General features: G+C 34.1%; 1 non-coding gene across 1 annotated transcript; it reads left to right on the forward strand.

The window, feature by feature from the left end:
* Positions 1-3,260: 3,260 nt before the first annotated feature.
* LOC129516245 (U6 spliceosomal RNA) lies at positions 3,261-3,368 on the forward strand. Its single transcript, XR_008665726.1, has one exon. It is a non-coding gene; the product is annotated as a U6 spliceosomal RNA (small nuclear RNA).
* Positions 3,369-18,192: the final 14,824 nt, after the last annotated feature.

An 18,192-nucleotide genomic window follows, 5' to 3' on the forward strand; every position in this document is an offset into this window, starting at 1 on the left:
GGCTCCCCGCATTGTCTCTGGTGATGCCATAGAAAAGGAGAAGGGGACACTTCACCATCTAAGAAGGATAAAACTATTAGTATCATGCTCAACCTCTTCAGACACCACCATAGTGACAAGGTGTTAAGATGCCTCATGTTAGCCTGGTGAGAATGGAAATCTAGACTTCTAGTTTGGCCATTATAGACTTGGGTGAAGTTGAAGTATGTTCTGTGGTGTTTGGCTCAAGAAGAGTAATTATTGCCCTAAAATTTTTCATCCTCTTATGTTACTCCTTTCCTGGTCCTTTTGTTAAGGCGGCAGCTTTTTGTTTGTTTTGTCTTTTTGGTCTATGCAAATTTTCAAGTTGCTCCTTCCAGTCTGGGACATACGAGGCAAACTGAAAACCTAGGGAATTCACCATGTATTGTCCCTCAACTTGAAGTCCCTAGCCATTCTGCTTTTTTCTTTCCAATCTATCTGAATCTCATGGTTGTTTTGTATATAATGTTCAACACATTTTGTTGTACCTGGTGGGAGGAATAGGAAAAAGTACATGTGTTCCATCTTCCTAAAATCAAACTTCTTTAGATTCCTTTTTGCATCTTCTTGTTCCCTGAAATAAAATATATTATAGCCAGGAAGCCAGGAGAGCATAATCTTTGTACAGCAGCTTGATACTTTCTCATAGTCTGTTTGCTAAACTTGGATATCTTTGCTCCTATATGTAGACCAAAGATCAATATCCAAAGTAGAGAAGGAAAAGGAAACAATTTAAAATAACCTGTACTTTCTTTATTGTATATAAATATCACCCATTGACAACTTCTCTTACACTTCTGGGCAGCAGTCTTACTCCTTTTTGGTCTTCTGGTTTCTAATGTAATTTTAACATGTGCATACTGTTTCTAGCATTTTTAGAGGTTTGCATATTTTCAATCCTACATGCTACAATTTTTAATCTTAAAAAACAATTTCTCACTTTACACTATCATTTATTTAGTGCTATTATGTATTTTGCCAAGTGACATGTGTTTTGCCAGGTGACTATACTATTGTTAATCTTAAAATGATATGAATATAGGTTTTAGAGCTATTTATTCATAAAACATATTTTTTAAATATTTATTTGTTTGTTTGTTTGTTTATTTATTTATATTTATATGAGAGAGAGAGAACATGTGTGAACAAGGGGAAGGGCAGAGAGAGGAGAAAGAGAATCTCAGATTCTGCATTGAGCACAGAGCCCAAAGCAGGCAGGGCTCAACCTCACGACCCCCAGATCATGATCTAATCTGAAATCTTAAGTTGGACACTTAACCAACTGAGCCATCCAGGCTCCCCTCATAAAATGTATTTGTTCATAAAACATACTGACTACACAGAAAAATAAACAGACATGGTCCCAGACTTCATGAATTTTGCAATCTAATGAGAGAGGGAGAAAGAGATAAAAAAGTAAGCAAACAAAAATATACAGTAACTACATGTTGTGGTGAATGTTCCAAATGACTTTAAAACAGAGAAAAGTAGAGAATAACAGGGTAATGCAATTTAGAAATTTTGAGTCGTCAAGGAAGGCTACACTAGGGAGGTCATATTTAAGCTAAGCCTCAAAGGAACAAAAAGAAGTCAGCCCTACAAAGCATGAAATAGAGGGTGTTCTAGGCAAGAAAGGGCAAGAGAAAAAGAGTATATCACAAACTAATGCACAAGGTATAGTGAATGACCTCACTACATTCTGAAACTGCCTTCCAAGGACCATTTCCACTTTGGCTTCCTTCAACTTTTCAAGATGTTGTTTCTGCCTACCATCTGCTCAAGCAGAAGGTGGTCAAGCCTCTGGGATGTTGGCAGTGCCAGTTTTCCTGGTGCTCCAGAAGCCTCCGGTCACTAGCTGATTACCCATTCCATCCGAATTCAAAAATCTCAAAACAATAACATTTTCTAATCTATCCAATCTCCAAAGCACAAGCCACAAGGAAAGTAACAAAATGAAAAGGAATGTTTTGATGAAATAATTTTAGACTGTGGATGGAGAATGGAATGCCAGGGTTCCTGTGCTAATTCTGCCATGTGTTACATGTATAGGCAATTGCCTTCATGTGACAAATTATTCTTTTCTCCCTGGGAGGATAAAATCTTAGAGGTAGGAAGGACCTTAGAGATTCAGCAGTATAGCTCTCCTTGCACAACCAGGTATACACTAATTTTCAACCTCCATATCCACAGATCTACTACATCTCACAGCTGTTACACTCAGAAAACCTGCCTCATCTGAGTTCCCAGGAATTTAAACTAGAATAAATGCTAAGTGATCAGTTTACATGGGAATGTTGGTATATAGTATTTATAAACATAGTCTATACACATTTTTAAGACAAAAGTATAAAATAGTTGCACAAATGCTTTGATTTCCTCAGAAGAACAGCTATACATATGCAAGGTAATGATGTTAGAGAAGAAGCCAAGTACATATAGTTTTTCTTCCTCGATGTATATTCCTACCTCTGCTAAAGGCAAAGATAGTTAACTAGTAATTGCCTCAGGAAAATGAGACACAGAGAGCATTTTCTCTTTTCAGATAATGCTGAGCATTTTTTCCAGAGACGAATAAGACTTGACAAGAGGGAAAAGTATGGAAAAGATTTGTTTTTAGGTGATCCAAACACCAACTGTTAGCCTCAAAGGAAAATAATATGCAAGACAGAAATAAAAATGAATGATGACTTAATCAGGACATTATTAGAAAGGGCATGGAGAATTTTAACTATACCACTTAAAAGTTGTTCTACTTTCCAAAATCAAGGCATAATCTATGGCCAAAGATGAATCTAGCAAGAATTCAGATCAACTTTATTTTTCTGAGATCTTAAAATTTTTTTCTACTTTAGCCATAAGTAATTTACATAAATATAGTTTGACTCCAGTGACATCCTCCACCTTATCCATTGCCCAGTGAGATTATTTGACCTGACAATATCCACTGTACCTCTTCCAGGATGAACATCTTCCAAAGCATCTTCTGTAAGTCCCATTAGAGATTCAAGATATGTCTCAGAAAAAAAGATTCCATGTGAAGTTAAATTAAGAAACTAAAGCTAAATGAAGCTACATGCATCTTCTTCAAAGATTTTAGCAAAATAAACTGGATTTCCCATGTCCATTTGAGCAAAGAACACCTCTATGCATCAAGAGAGAGAGTCTAGTGTTCCTTAAAACATAACTTGGGAACAAAACCTGTGGCACTCTAATCAAGCTGCGCTGTCCATCCACAATTCATACTTGTGTCAGCGGCATATATATTAAAATTGGAGAGATTCAGAGAAGATTAGCATGGTGCCTGCCCAAGAATGACATGTAAACCACAATTCATGGAATCCCTGTGTGAAACCAAAAATTATTTCTCCTTTAATGCTACAAAAATGTTCCATGGGCTATCAATCTGATATCATTTGCCACTTAAGATGCATCAGCTTTATGGTCTTAGAACTCTCAAAAGAAAGGATATTTTTCCTTTATTCTCCTAATCTACTTCAATGCTTGTATCCTACAATGTGATTATCTAATCTAGCTTTGTAGCCCAGAGTAAGCACAAGGGAATTTACCTTCGATATTCTCACCTTTGTTTTGTTGTTGTTTTTTGTCTTTTATATTATGTATCTTTTGCTAGTTATAATTAACAAATTCTTCCTCATTATAGAAATTTAACCAAAATATAAGAAAACTAAGATCATATGATTTGATATTGTACTAATCACTTAGCAAAAGTATCCTAAAGTTTATGTTGAGTAATAAATACTTAAGAATAACCAAGAACTTCATGAAACAGAATAATAGGGGTAAAAGTAGTATAGGAATTTGCCTTACCATATATCAAAATATACTAAAAATTCACTTTAATATGATCAGTGTGATAGTGCATAGGAGCAGAAAAATAGATTATGGGAACCAAAGAAAGAAATCCAAAAATAAATCCAAGAAAATATAATTATTTAACATGTTACAAAAGGGCATTTGAATTCAATGGGTAAAGATGATATACTTTAAAAGAATATGTGAACAAAGTCATATTTTTAAAAGAAAACAAAATTATATCCCTTCCTCACACCATATACAAAAATAAATCACAAATGGACTATAAACTTAAATTTATTTTTTAATGAAATAATATACTGTTAGAAAATCTAGGAGATTACATGTTAAAAATCTAAAGAAGAGAAGACATTCTAAACCAAACAAGAAACCTAAGCCTATGAATAAATAAATTTAAAATATGTAAGCTTTTGTATGCCAAAATACATAATAAAAATAAATGAAAAAATAATGCAGATGATAAACTAAGTACTTTTGTTTGAAATACACAGGGATTGTTTTAAAAAAAACAAGAAAAATACAAACAACCCTATAGAAAAGTTGGCAAAAAGTAGGCAAAGACAATTCAAAGCATAGAAACTTTTAATGACAAAATTAATACTAATTAGGTAAATTCACCTTCACATAACCATTAAATAAAACTTTATACCACTAAGATTAGCAAATTTTTTTGAAACAGTATGTTACTGGCAAAGATAGGAGATGAAAACATAAATTGTTACCGTCTTTGTAAAACGTAGAAAGAAATCTGGCAAGAGCAATTAAACGTAAACATACACCTGATCCCACCCCAAAAGTAACTATACTCATACCATTTGACACTGAGTTCCTGCTTTTGGTCATATTTCCTATTGAAAAAAAATCCTCAGTTAATATGAACATATGTATATAGATTATTAATATGAAATTATTTGCAATGGCAAAAGATACAAATGAGTTTTTCTTTCACTGGGAAGGAGAAAGATGGAAAAAGAAGAGGATTAAGAGGACACTTACCTTGATGAGCGTTGAGTAACATAAAATTGTCGAATCATGATGTTGGACACCTAATACTAATATAACACTATATGTTAATTATACTTGAATAAAAAATTTTAATTAATTTTTTAAAAAGCATGGATCCTATGAACAATGAAGAAAATCTGGATCAACTAAAAATCATACCTTTTCTTGACACCATTAAAGAAGCTGGAATAGCCAGAGATGGACAGGTCCCTCCCAGGGGAAGGCAAAATAGATTGATTTGCTTGTGACAGAACACAGGGAAAGAAAGGAGCTGGCTATTCAAGCTACTCCCATGGGTTCATTTGGGTCTTTTTCACAGAAACTTATCAGACAGTCACCAAAAAATACTGGTGACAGGACAGGGGAACAGAACAAGCCCCCACACACACACCTGCTTTGTAGTGTAGATATGCAAGAGGGGATGAGGACCCACTGTGGAAAAGGCATAGAGCCATAGAGCCTCATCATCCCTAATCCCCCATCATAGACATTTATCTCATTCAAACCAAAGCCTTAAGTTTCCAAAAAAAAAAAAAGGTTTTTAAAATGCTGTTACCTGCAGGGTACACATCAAGACCCATGATAGTTCATGAAAGGATAGAAGATAAAACAGAACATTCCACTACTGATGGAAAATAATAATAATAATAATAATAATAACATTGGATCCTAGACTCATTATTAATGCCATTAAAGGTTACTTACCACTGGAAAGTAAATCAGAAAATCTCTTCTATACAAGATTTTCCACAGATACAACGCTTTGGTTGCCATGGAGAGGAGACTCCAGAAGGCCAAGAAAATCACACGCTAAGACCCAGGCATGCTGGTCCAGTCTAAGGGGCTAGATCAGAATCACCAAGACTAGCTTGGCAACGCGCTAAGAAGAAAGAACCGTGGTTTAGCAGTGGGGGAGGAGGGGGGCACTTAGAGACAGACCTTCCTGTGTGTAGGTGTTGGTAGGCTCAAAGGTGAGAGTAGAACACAAACACCAATAAAAGCCTTCTGTCACCACAGCTACCGTCCTAAGGCCAAGGCAACAATAGATGAACACTTGAGGACTTTTTTGGTAACAGCTTAATTGAAATACAGCTCACACACATACAACTAATCACTTAAAGTGTATAGTTTAATTATTTTTAGTACCTTTACAGTTTTGTGCAGCCATCACCACAATTTTAGAACATTTTTATCTCCCCCAAAAGAAACTCCACACTATTTAGACAGCCCCATCTCATCCATCTCAGTGACCCCTCCTCAACCAACCAGCTCTAAGACAAACACTAATTTACTTGTTGCTTCTATGAATTTGCCTATTCTGGATATATTCTGCATAAATTAAATCATATAATTTGATTATTAATTGTGGCCTTTTGAGACTAACTTCTTTCACTCAGCGTTTTTTAAAGGTTCATCTATGTCACAGCATCTTCATTACTATATGGCCAATATATATTCCATATTTTGTGTATCATTTCATCAGTTGGTGAACATAGGAGTTATTCTTTTAGCCAGTCATGAATAATGCTGCTATGAATGCTCACATACATTTTTTTAAGGATTTTATTTATTTATTTGAGAGAGACAGAGAAAGAGTACAAGCAGTAGGGAGAGGGAGAAGCAGACTCCCCGCTGAGCAGGGAAGCTGATGTGGGGCTCAATTCCAGGACCCTGGGATCATGTCTTGAGCTGAAGGCAGATATTTAATGGACTGAGCCACCCAGGCGCCCCTCACATACAATTTTTGTGTAGATATTGTTGTTTTATGGGATATATATACTTAGGAGTAGAATTGCTGGGTTATACGGTAATTATACATTCCATTTATTGAGGAACTACCAAACTATTTTCTAAAGTACCTGTATTATATCCATTCTCAGCAGCAGTGTATGGGGTTTTGATTTACCTAACACCTTGCCAAAACATATTATCAGTCTTTTAAATTGCATCCATTCTAGTTGGTGGGAAATGGTATCTCATTGTAGTTTGGATTTGCACTGTCCCAGTGACTAATGATGTTGCACATCTTTACATATATTTATTGTCCATTTATATGTCTTCATTGGGAAAATTATTATATAAATCATTTGCCCATTTTAATTGAGTTATTAGTCTTTTTACTATTGAGTTATATGAATATTTTCTGTTTTATATGTAACTGTTACTTTATGTTTTATACATAATTCTGATATATAATTTGTAAACATTTTCTCCTGTTGTGTGGATTATCTTTCACTTTTTTCCCCAGCTTTATTCAGATACAGTTTACATGTATATATTGTGAAATGTTTACCCCAATAAAGTTAGTTAACACATCCTTCACCATATATAATTACAATTTTATTGTTGTTGGTACTATAGTTAGAATACTACAACTCTACTTACATAGAAACTTACAAATATATAGTTGATGCTTCCAGTACTCTGTTGAATAGGCATGGGAAAAGTGGGCACACTTGTCTTGTTCCTTAACTTAGAGGGAAATCTTTCATCCTTTTATTTTTGAATATGATATGGGTTTTGGTATGGGGTATGGATTTGTCATATATGAGCTTTATTGTGTTGAGATATGTTCCTTCTATATACAACTTATTGAGCATCTTCATAATGAATGGATTTTTTTATTTTGTCAAATGTTTTTTCTGCATCTGTTGAGACGGTCATATGATTTTTGGTCTTTCATCCTATTAATGTGGTGTATCATGTATATTGATTTGCGTTTTTTGAACCATCCTTCCATTCCAGGGATAAATCTTGCTTGATCATGGTATATATGATCATTTTAATGTGGTATTAAATTGGGTTCCATAGAATTTATTTCAGAACTTTTGCATCTGTATTTATCAAGAATATTGACCTGTAGTTTTCTTTTAATATAGTATACTTACTTGCCTTTTGTATCAGGGTAATGCTGGTCTCACAAAATAAGTTAGGTATTCCCTCCTCCCCAATTGTTTTGAAGTTTCAGAAGAATCGGTCATAGTTATTTAAATGTTTGGTAGAATTCACCAGTAAAACCTTATGTCACTGGGCTTCTTTGTTGTTTTTGTAAGACATTTGATTAATGGTTAAGTCTCCTTACTTTTAATTGGTCCATTCAGATTTTCTGTTTCTTCATGATTCAGACCTGGTAAATTGTATGTTTTTCTAAATCTATCCATTTCTTCTAGGTTGTCCAATTTTTTGGTATATAAATATTTATAGTAATCTCCTATGGTCCTTTGTATTTACGTGTAATCTGTCTCTTCATTCACTTATTTTGTTTATTTAAGTCCTCTATTTTTTCCCCTTGGTAAGTGTAGGTAAGGTTTGTCAATTTTGCTTATCTTTTCAAAAAACAAATTCTTTGTTTATCTTTTTTAAAAAAGATTTTATTTATTTATTCATAAGAGACACAGAGACAGGTAGAGACACAGGCAGAGGAAGAAGCAGCTCCTTCTAGGGAGCTTGATACAGGATTCAATCCCAGATCACGACCTAAACCAAAGGCAGATGCTCAACCAGTGAGCCACTCAGGTGGCTATATTTTTTATTGTTTTTCTGGTCACTATTTCTACTCTTACCTTTGTTATTCCCTTTTCTCTGCTAACTTTGGCTTAGTCTGGTCCTTTTTTTCCAGTTTCTTGAGGTGGAAATCAATATGAACTTCCCCCTTAGCCCTGCTTTTGTTGCATTTCATAACTTTTCATTTATTGTGTTTCCATTTTCATTGGTTTCAAGATCTTTTTAAATCTTCCTTTTGATTTTTTTTACCCATTGATTATTCATAGAGTGTTATTTAATTTCCACAAATTTGTGCATTTTTCAACTTTCTCCCTGTTATTGGTTTCTATCTTCATACCACTGTGGTCAGATTTATAGCTAAGTATTTCACTTTGAGAATGCTAATGTAAATGTTATTGTGTTTTTAACTTTGTTTTTTTGTTTTGTTTTGTTTTGTTTGTGTGTGTTTTTAACTTTGAATCCCACTTGTAAATAGTTATTTTGGTATGTTCATATAATATCATCAATGTATCATGTAAGCTTGGTATTACTGCTTATTCTTATTAGTTCCAGGATCATTTTGTTTATTTTTTTAAGGCCACACACACAAATAAACAAAGATGTCTGCAAACAAAGATAGTTTTATTATTTCCTTCATAATCCATACTTTGGCCCTTTTCTTGTATTATTGTATTAGCTAAGACTTCTAGTATAATTTGAAAGGGGTGGAGACAGGAGACATCCTTGCATTTTCCTAAATTAGTGAGGGAGCTTCAAGTTTCTCATCATAAAGTATGATTTTAGCTGCAGAGTTTTTGTAGATATTCTTTATCAAATTGAGGAAAGTTCCTTGTTTCCAATTACTGAGAATTCATCATGAATGAGTGTTGAATTTTGTCATATACTTTTTCTGAATCTATTAATATAATCATGTGATTTTCTTCTTTAGCCTATTGATTTGATGGATTACATTAATTGACATTTGAGTATTAAATAGCCTTGCATACCTCAGATAAACCTCACATTTTCATGGCATACAATTCTTTTTACACATTGTTGGATTTAATTTGCTAATATTTTGTTGAAGATTTTTCATATATGTTTATGAGAGATATTGGACCATGGTTTTCCTTTTTTGCAATGTCTTTGTCTGTTTTCATATTAGAATAATGCTACTCTCACAGAATGAGTTAGGAAGCATTCCCTCTACTTCTATCTCCTAAATGAAATTGTAGAGGATTGGCATAATGCCTTCCTTCAATGTTTGTTAGAATTCAACAGAGAATCATTTGGGTCTGGTACTTTCTATTATGGAAGCTTATTAATTAGACTCAGTTCCTTTTTTTCTTACTATTTTTTATTGAGATAAAAAGACATACATTACTTCAGCAGTATAACATATTGATTCAATATTTGTATATATTACAAAATGATCACCATAATAAATCTAGTTATCATTCATTACTACATATATTGGTAATTTTTTCTTGTGATGAGAATTTTAAGATCTCTCTCAGCAACTTTCAAATATGCAATACAGTATTAATAATAGTCACCTTGGTGTACATTATGTTCCCATGTCTTATGTATTTTAGAAATAGAAGATTGTACCTTTTGACTCCACCCATTTTGCCTCCAAGCCCACCCCACCCCACTGTGCCTCTGGCAACAACCACCCTGTTCTATTTCTATATTTTTTTTTCTTTTTTAGATTTCACATGTAAGTGAGATGTTCAGGTATTTGTCTTTCTCTGTCTAGCTTTCTTCACTTAGCATAATGTCTTAATGGTCCATTCATGTTGTTGCAAATGGCAGGATTTCTTTCTTTTTTGTGTTTCAATAATGTATGTTGTACATATATACCACATTTTCTTTATCCATTTATCTTTTGATGGACATTTAGGTAGCTTTCATATCTTGACTAATGTAAATAATGCTGTGATAAACATGGGGTGCATATATCTTTTTGAGTTAGTGTTTTTATTTTCTTTGAGTAAACCCCCAGAAGAGAATTGCTGGAGCATATGGTAGTTCTCTTTTTAATTTTTTGAGTAACCCTCATACTCTTTTCCACAGTGGCTATACCTATTTACATTTCCACCAACAATTCACAAATGTATCCTTTCTCCATATCCTTGTCAACACTTGTTATTTCTTTTTGATAATATTCATTTTAACAGTGTGAGGAAATATCACATGTGGATTTGATGTGGACTTCCAAAAGTGATGTTGGGCCTATTGTTATGTATCTGTTGACCACCTACATATCTTGTTTGGGAAAATGTCTATTCAGGTCCTCTGCCTACTTTTAAAATCAGATTTTTTGTTGTTGGTTTGGTTTTTTGTTTTATGCTACTGAGTTGTATGCATTCTTTATATATTTTGGACATTATACTCTTGTCAAATAATATGATTTGCAAATATTTTCTCCTTCAATAAGTTACCTTTTCATTTTGTTGATGGTTTCCTTTGTTGTGCAGAAACTTTTTAGTTTAATATGATCCCACTTATCTTTTGTGGTTTCATAGAAACGTAGAATTGCTTGTTCTATTTCTGTGAAAAATGCCATTGCAATTTTGACAGGGATTGCATTGAATCCATAGATTGCTTTGGGTATCATGGTCATTTTAACAATATTAATTATTCCAATCCATGAGCATGGAGTATCTTTCTATTTATTTATGTCTTCTTCAATTTCTTTCAGGATCTTAGTTTTCATTGTACTGATCTTTTCACCCCCTTGGTGATATACTATATCAGCTGCAAATAGTGATAGTTTTACTTCTTTCTTTCCAATTGAACATTTTTATTTTCCTTGCCTAATTGCTCTGGCTAGGACTTTCAATACTATATTGAATAAAAGTGGCAAGAGTGAGCATTCTTGTCTTAATCCTGATCTTGTTTCAGCATTTTGCCATTGGGTATGATGCTAACTGTGGGTTTCATAGACTCAATTTCTGTAATAGAATTAGGCCTATACAATATATCTATTTCTTCTGTGAGTTTTGGTCTTTTAATGAATTGATCCATTTCATTTTAATTATCAAGTTTATGGGCATAAGGGGCTCAGTCAGTTAAGTATCTGCCTTCAGTTCAGGTCATGATCCTGAGTCCCAGGATTGATATCCACATCAGGCTCTGCATTCAGTGGGGAGTTTGCTTCTCCCTTTGGCTCTCTTCTTTCTCATGTTCTCTCTCTCTGTCTCTCTCAAATAAACAAAATCTTCAAAGAAAATTGTGGGCATAGAGTTGTTCATAGTATTCCTTTACTATCCTTTAATGTCTTTTGGATTATAGATGTCTTCCCGTTCATTTCTTTTTTTTTATCATTACTATTATTATTTTTTAAAGATTTTATCTATTTATTTATGAGAGACAGAGACAGAGAGAGAGAGAGAGACACAACACAGGCAGAGGGAGAAGAGGCTCCATGCAGGGAGCCCAATGTGGGACTCAATCCGGGTCTCTAGGATCACACTCTTGGCTGAAGGCGGTGCTAAACCACTGAGCCACCTGGGCTGCCCATTCCCTTTCATTCTGATATTCATGATATGTGTCCTTTTTTTTTCCCCTTAGCCTGGCTGAAGATATATCAATTTTATTGATTGTTCAAGGAACTAATTTTTTATTCCATTGTTTTCCTAGTTCTTTTTTAGATTTCTCCTCTCACTTTTATTTTATTTTTCTTCTCACTTTGATATCAATTTACTTTTATTTTTCTGATTTCCTAAAATAGAAGCTTAAATATTTTATTTTAGATCTTCTTTTATTCACTCAATGCTATGGATTTGCCTCTAACTACTGCTTTTGACACATTCCACAAATTTTGATAAGTTGTATTTTTATCCTCATTTAGTTCAAAATATTTTTTAAAGTTCACTTGAAATTTCTTCTTTGGTCTGTGGGCTATTAAGAGATGTGTTCTTTAATCTTCACATATTTTTTTATTTGTTTCTCTGTTCTTTGTTACTATTTTGTCTTTTGGTCTTTTTTTGCCTTTTGTAATTTTAATTGAGCATTTTATATGTTTCCGGTCTCCCTCCTTTCTCAGCATATCATTCATACTATTTTTTTTTTACTCTTTCTAGTGATTCCCCTACAGTTCGCAATATACATTTACAACTAATCTAACTCCATTTTCAAATGACCCTATACTTCATAGGTTATGCTAATATTTTATAACAACAAAATAATCCTAACACCTCCCTCCTGTCTCTTGCACCATTGCTGCTATTTATTTCACTTATATCAGGTGTGTGTGTGTGTGTGTGTGTGTGTGTATTATACCTTTTGAAGCTATCCCACAATTCTAGAATTGTCTGTTGTAGTCTATTTTCTCTTTGCTTTTAAGTTTTGACGGTTTCTATTAAGATATCCTCAAGCTCAGAGATTCTTTTCTCAGCCATGACCAATCCACTATTAGGCCCATCAAAGGCATTCTTTATTTCTGTTACAATGATTTTGATCTTTAGTATTTCTTTTTCTCTTTTCTCTCACAATTTCACTCTGCTCGCATTTCTGTCTATTCTTACATCCTATCTACTTTACCCATGACAGCCTTAGTATATTAATCTAGTTGTCTTAATTCCAGATTTGTCAATTTCAATGTGTCTGCCATATCTGAGTCTGATTTTAATGCTTTTTCTGTCTTCTAAAATTGATTTTTTTTTGCTCTTTAGTATATTTCTAGCTTCTTCTTGATAGACAGTAATGATGTACTAAATAGAAGAAACTTTTGTAAATATATTTTTAATTATGTTGGTAAGGTGTTAGGGTAGTGGAACTATCTATAGTCCTATGATTAGGTTTCATTCCTTTAATGAGAGTTTACCTCTGAACTGTGAACTTCATGAATTGATTCCAGCTTTTCCTTTCCTTAGGTGGAACAGGATGGCTAGAGTAAGCTGGATTTGCAACTCAATTTTTTTAATGGAAAAGGATTTGGATAAATATTTCACAGATATGGCATACAGATTAAAAAGAAGCGCAGAAAAATATGGTCAAACCATTAGACATTAGGAAAATATAAGTTAAATCTATGAGTTACCACTATATACATTATGTGTTACTTCATTTATAGAACATTCTGTAACAGGCAAAATTATTAAGACAGAAAACATATTAAGGGTTGCTATGGACTAAAGGGTGGGGAGAGGATTGGCTAGGCATTATAGAACATTTGTGGTGATGCAATTTTATAATTTGTAGTGGTGATTACAGCACTATGCACTTGTCAAAATTCATAGAATTAAATACAAAAAAGGTAAATTTTAGAATATATCATATATATAAATAAGCTTGACTTTTAAAAAGTAAACAAAATATAGAAAATAAAGTGAACACCATGTATAATGGAATTGCTGAATAAATTATGCACATACACATGATAGAATAATATTAGTTGATGTAAAATAATTTCCACAAAACATTGAATGAGAAAGGCATCATGCAATAATCAAAGATAAGTGTGAGTTTCCCAAAAGGAACACCAAAATATTGACAAATTGTAAAGAATACCTAAAATTATAATTTAAGAGATATTTCTAGAAATCAAAGATTGGAGCATGCATAATAATGGGCAAACTATGTCTGAGGAAGGATGTCACAAAGTGATCCATACTAAAACCCATCCAGTTAAGAAAATATCCTAAGCTAGCCAGTCAAAGTGTATTCACTGGTGAAGCAGGGAAATAGCAGCTGGCATAAAATTTTTCCAAAGAAATATTCAAAGATACAAGACAGCAAATTAAGGCAAAATAGAAATATTGATTAAAAGGCATTTTTTTCTATGATCGATCAATTGGAAAGCAAAAAATATTACCTTTAGGAGAAGCTGGGTGAAGAATACAGGGGACTATACTATTTTTACACATTTTTGAAAGTCTAATTATTTCAGAGAAGGCAGGGAGACAAGACAATACCTAACCTGAGAGAAAAAAAGAAAAATAAATAATCTAAAATACACAGAAAAAAAATGATAGAGACAACCAAATAACTGAAAATTCAGGAAAAACTCAAATTCTGAAAGTATTTTCTTTTCCATCTTAGGAAATTGATTGTTGGATGAGATTGAAAGTTGGGACTAATTTATTGATCCACATCTCAAACCTGTACATTTTCCCTTCATCAAAAACTGCTGCATTCATGTATGCACCACCATTTCTCGCCTGCCTTCCAACTTGTCTCTCTGATTTCATCTTACACTTCTCAATCATTCTTTACACGATAGCCAAAGTAGCCTTTTTAAAATGTCAAATCTAGGGAGGCCTAGGTGGCTTAACCATTAAGCATCTGCCTTTGGTCCAGGGTGTGATCCTGCAGTCCCAGGATTAAGTCCCACATCTGGCTCCCTGCATGGAGCCTGCTTTTCCCTCTGTGTCTCTGCCTCTCTCTCTCTGTGTGTGTCTCTCATGAATAAAAAAATAAAATCTTTTAAAACTTTAAAAATAAAAAATAAAATGTCAATTCTACTAGGTCACCAAAGAAGTCCCTTCCCTATATTAAATACCATAAAAAAGAAAGAGAAAGAGAAAGAGAAAAGATTGTCCTGGGTTATCTTTTGTTTTTAAGGTTTATTTTTTCATGTGACTTTTCAAATTTTTATCTTTATGTAGTATAGTCTTTTATTTCTCCAAATAGTTAACTATTTAAACAGCTAGATTGAGTTATTAAGACTTTCTCAACATATTTATTTATGATGCCAGTTTTATTATATAATAAATCCAATATACTCTTGTCTATTTTTTAGTTATTTACTCTATTAAGTTGGTGTCTCAGGGATCCCTGGGTGGCTCAGTGGTTTAGTGCCTGCCTTTGGCCCAGGGTGTGATCTTGGAGTCACGGGATTGAGTCCCGCATCGGGCTCCCTGCATGAAGCCTGTTTCTCCTTCTGCCTGTGTCTCTGACACTCTCTCTCATGAATGAATAAATAAAATCTTAAAAAAAAAATAAAGGTGGTGTCTCTGTTAATTTGTGAGCCATTACTACATTATTTTATTTTGTTGTCTTGTTTTTCATTTATAGCATATTATAATACCTGGTAAGAAAGCTTCCTTTATTACTTTTAATATTCAAAATTTTTAATTTTGGGGTTTTTGTTTGTTTGTTTGTTTAGATTTTATTTATTTATTCATGAGACATAGGCAGAGATATGGGCAGAGGGAGCGCAGGCTCCTTGTGGGGAGCCTGATGCTGACTCGATTCCAGGACCCTGGGATCATGACCTGAGTCAAAGGTATACGCTCAACCACTAAGCCACCCAGGTGCCCTAATTTTAGTATTTTAATCTTCAAACATCTTGCAGAGTTCCCAATCATTTTATTTCTATAGAATTCTTTATTCATGCTTTCAAATTCCAAAAAAAGACCTTCTGAGATTTTCAGTTCGCTTGTGTTTAAACATATAAAGTCAGTCAACATCCAAGAAATAATCAATCTTCTTGTCCAAGAATGAAATGAGCCTAGATGATTAATTCTTGATCATCTCAAAATTTTTCTTTTATGATATTTCCAATATAGAGGCTTTCAATGACTTAACCTTTTCTCCTCCAGTGGTCTTATTTTCCTCCCTACCTCATTTATTCACTCCTATAATCACAGCTTAGGCTTCGTATGCCAATGACTACATCTCTTCTATATCAATTCCAAGCACCACCTCCTGTCTTTGCAGCTCACCGCCTTCAGAACCCCAAATCCAAAGGCCCTTAAGTCCTTAGATCTTATCTTTTCACTTTCCTCCACACTCTTTACATCCTCCCTGGTTTCCATACACAGGTTAGATGCTAGGTTCTCAGTATATTAATGATTATTCTTTTGTATAGATATATTCAACTCAGTTGCCCTTCTCTCCTATTTGCTCAGAATTTAACTGGTTAATTAAATTCAATTCTCCTTCTACCTATACCAGTACCCAAGTAGCAGAATGTGTCTGGAGAAAAGCACACACCCTGATGACCCTCCTCACTCTAAATTCATGACTGCCATCCTCAAAGGGCCCTCAGTACCACAGGGCAATCCTACTTCATTTACCCCAGTCAACTTCCAAACCACCTAGTAACTATTTCACACATTTGTTGCAGCCTCTACTCATCTTTCCCTTTCTCTTCATTTTCAACTAATGATGTTACTTTATTTTTTAATTAAGAAAATAAAAACAATTACCACAAAAAAAAAAAACCTTTCACATGCTCCTATCAGTACAACTTCTATGTCACCTATATTTGTGTCCATATGGCCTACCTTCTATTCTGTTTTGAGAGTTAAGCTCTTTGTGTGGCTTTCTAAGACCATATAATGGTGATATAAATCTACCTGTAAACTGAATTCTCTTCCCTTTTGCTTACTCAAAAACATAGTTCTAGTCATTGTTCCCCACTTCCACCATGTCACAAAATTTCTCTTCTCTATGGATTTATTCTGATCAGTATATGAATTTTTCCCATATAAAAAAATGTTATGTGAAGTCCCCTCCCCAAACACCTCATTTATCAGCTTCTCTTTGCAACAAAATTTCTTAAAAGAGTTGTCTGTATGTGTGATCTCTAATTTTCTTCCCTTCCATTTTGTTTAGAACTACTCCAGTTATGCTTATACTCCCACATTCTATCAAAAAAGATTTTATCAAGATTTTTATTGTTAAATTTAATTATCACTCCTCATTGATCTATCACTAGCATCTAACTTGATGATTACATCCTCTACTTTTATTCCTTTGTTTTTTCTTTTAGGTTGGCTGCCTGGACAACACAGCTTCCTTCTTCCTGCCTCTCCACTTTTCATTTCCTTTGGTAGTTTTTCCTCATCTTTCCTCTAACCTCCTCAGAGGGACTATCTCAAGTCCCCCTCCTTGGTATTCTTCCCTATCTGTATTCTCAACCTTGGTGATCTCTTCCAGTTCCAAAGATTTTTATTAGGTTGAATCATATGAAACTGCTGTCATTTGCAGTCAAAAATTATCAAGCATTGTCAGCTGTATATAGTTTAACTTCTATCCCATCTACATGGTGCCAAATCTCAGCTCAATGTATCTTCTAAATCTCAAACAATATAGTCAAATGCCTACTCAGCATTTCCCTTGGCTGTCTAATAGATATCTCGCCGTACACTGTCATGACTGAACTCCAGTTCATTTCCACCAAGTCACTCCATTTTCATCCAAGCCCTTCTAAGCTGATGGCAATTCTATCCTTTCAGCTGCCAAAACCAAAAATCTTTAAGTCATCTTAGCTCTCTTTTTCCTGTTCCCCATATGCAAACTGCCAAAAAAAAAATCTTGGTTCTAACTTCAGAATATATCCAGAATCCAACCAACTTTCCATGCTGCACCCCACCATCCCACCCTGACCCCTGCACTTACTCTGGTACAAATCACCATCTTTTCTTTCTCCTGGGTTATTGTATTTGCCTTCTATGTCTCCTTGCTTCTACGTTTTCCCTCTATGCTCTATTGCCAACAAAGAAGCCATAGTCATCCTTTTAGAACATAAGTCAGATTATTTCACTTCCCTTCCCAAAACCACCAATGTCTCTCACATCACTCTAAGTTAAGGTCAAATTTAATGCATTGATCTTTAGGACTCTATTAATTTGGCTTCCAATGACTTTATATTCTTACATTATCCTCCTTCCAATTGGGCTTTGGCCTTGGTGTTCCTTCTGCCTGGAATGTTTTTCCTCGCAAAAAGTGAACAAGCAAAAGAAAGCAAAGAGGTAAACTTCCACACTTATCTCATACTCTTTCTTGAATATCATATTCTCAGTGAGGCCTACCTGAGCAACCAGCCCTCCCCCTGACCTTACTGAGGCACTCTCAATCTCTGCAATCCTGATGAATCTCTTTTTATTATTCCAT

The sequence above is a fragment of the Nyctereutes procyonoides genome, unplaced genomic scaffold (assembly GCF_905146905.1).
Source record: "Nyctereutes procyonoides isolate TBG_1078 unplaced genomic scaffold, NYPRO_anot_genome, whole genome shotgun sequence".
In the NCBI taxonomy this organism is placed as follows: domain Eukaryota; kingdom Metazoa; phylum Chordata; class Mammalia; order Carnivora; family Canidae; genus Nyctereutes; species Nyctereutes procyonoides.